We start from the raw sequence: 2,309 nt of genomic DNA, 5'->3' as shown, positions 1-2,309 counted from the left end.
GACCCCCCGGAGGAGGAGGGGGACTCGGTGTTGGGGGCGGAGGAGGAATGCGACTCCATCGCTGATGAGGAGATGGAGGACCTCGCGCCCCTCGCCGGGACCCCCCTCATTCCCATTGAGGATCTCCGGGACTTTGTGGCCACGTGCCAGGATCGTCAAAGGACCCGGCTGGCCCTCGATAGATGGTCGGGGCTGGCGCTGCTCGTCGGGTCGGCCCGCGTCGCCTTCAAGACCATGGTCGCGGACGCGGGCGTGGACCCGCTCGAGCTGCGTCAGTTCCGGTCCTTCCTCACTGGGCTGCAAAGGGAGTGGCGGTCGACTAGCGGCCGCCCTCCCTTCCCCCGTTAGAGTTAAGTAGGGGTTGGATTATGCTTCTGAAATGAAGATAACCATAGCCAGCCTCAACATCAACGGCAGCAGGGAAGCTAGCCGCAGATTTAATAACTTTTCGGTCCTTCGGGACGGGAAGTATGCGGTGTGCTTCCTGCAAGAAACCCACACCGTTCCGGGAGACGAGGCCACGTGGCTCCTGGAGTGGCAAGGAGGGGTCAGCATGAGTCACCTCTCCAATGTTTCCAGTGGGGTGGCTATTTTGCTGGCCCCGCATTTTCAGCCGGAGATCTTGGGGGTCAAGGAGCTCGTGCCGGGCCGCTTGCTCCAGGTCACTGTTCGCCTGGGGGGCGTGCCGCTCCATTTAGTGAACGTGTACGCCCCTGGGGCCGGTGCGCAGCAAGCGCGCTTCTTTGAAGAAGTGTCCACTCTTCTGGGCTCCATCGACGCGGGCGAGTGCGTCGTCCTCGGGGGGGATTTTAATTGCACCCTCGAGGCAAGGGACCGCACCGGCCACCTGCGATGCCCGGCGGCGATGGAGAAGTTGAGGGACCTGGTCGGGTCCCTCGACTTGGTGGACGTCTGGCGAAATCTCCATCCCGACTCCAGCGCTTTCACTTGTGTGAGGCCTGGGAGAGGTGCGTCCAGAATCGACCGCCTTTACATTTCCAGGGCATACGTTTCCTGCGTTCCGGCGGCTTCCATGCGGCCGGTGCCGTGCGCGGACCACCACCTGGTGTGGGCGGAGCTCGTTCCGCTGCGCGCGGGGGGGGGGGTCCGCGTACTGGCATTTTAACAACCTGCTGCTGGAGGACGCGCGGTTCCAGGATTCGTTTCGTCGGTTCTGGGCCGGCTGGAGAAGGAAGCAGGGGGGCTTCCCCTCCTTGAGGCTATGGTGGGACGTGGGCAAGGCTCACGTCCGTCTCTTCTGTCAGGAGTATGCGAGGGGGTCGACCAAGAGGCGGGAAGCCAGGGTCGGGCGGTTGGAGAAGGAGGTGCTCGACCTGGAGTCCCGTCTCGGTCAAGTCGTCGAGGACCCGGCCCTGCGGTTGGTGTACGAAGAGAAGAAGGGCGCGCTGAAGGACCTGCAGCTCGTCGGGTCCCGAGGCGCGTTCGTGAGGTCGCGGATTCAGTTCCTGCGGGACCTGGACCGCGGCTCCCCCTTCTTCTACTCGCTGGAAAAAAGACGGGGGGTCCGTAAGCAGCTCCTGGAGCTGCTGGCCGACGACGGATCTCCGGTCTCGGATCCGGAGGGAATCCGCGCGGAGACCCGCGCCTATTACGGGGCTCTGTTCTCTCCGGATCCGTCCAGCGAGGACGCGCGCAGAGTTTTGTGGGAGGACCTGCCGAAGGTCGGCCTGGAGGGCGCCGAAAAATTGGATGCTCCTCTGTGTCTGGAGGAGCTGACCGGCGCCCTCCGCCAGCTCTCTAGGGGGAAGTCCCCGGGGCTGGACGGGCTGACCGTGGAGTTCCACAGGGCGTTCTGGGACGTCCTGGGGGGCGACTATGCGCGGGTCCTGGGGGAAAGTTTGGCGACCGGGGAGATGCCCCTCTCGTGGCGCAGGGCAGTGATTGTCCTGCTGCCTAAGAGGGGCGATCTCCGGCTTCTTAAGAACTGGCGCCCGGTCTCCCTCCTCAGCACGGATTATAAAATTTTTGCCAGGGCCATGTCTGCTCGCCTTGGCGCCGTGCTGGCCCACATGATCCACCCCGACCAGTCCTACACGGTCCCGGGCCGGTCTATTCATGATAACATCCATCTGGTCCGGGACCTGCTCCACCATTCCCAGAGGGCTGGTCTGTCGGTCGCCTTCCTTTCCCTAGATCAGGAGAAGGCGTTCGACAGGGTGGATCACGAGTATCTTTTCGGGACTCTGCGCGCATTCGGGTTCGGGACGCATTTTGTCGCCCGGATCCGACTTCTGTACGCTGCCGCGGAGTGTCTGATTAAAGTTAACGGGTCCTTGACGGCGCCCCTT

Source organism: Somniosus microcephalus, unplaced genomic scaffold, assembly GCF_052327205.1.
Source record: "Somniosus microcephalus isolate GS21.2 unplaced genomic scaffold, FLI_Smic_1.0 unresolved_chr4, whole genome shotgun sequence".
NCBI classification, from domain to species: Eukaryota; Metazoa; Chordata; class Chondrichthyes; order Squaliformes; family Somniosidae; genus Somniosus; species Somniosus microcephalus.
The sequence above is the reverse complement of the archived record's forward strand: the minus strand, read 5'-3'. Positions refer to the sequence as shown.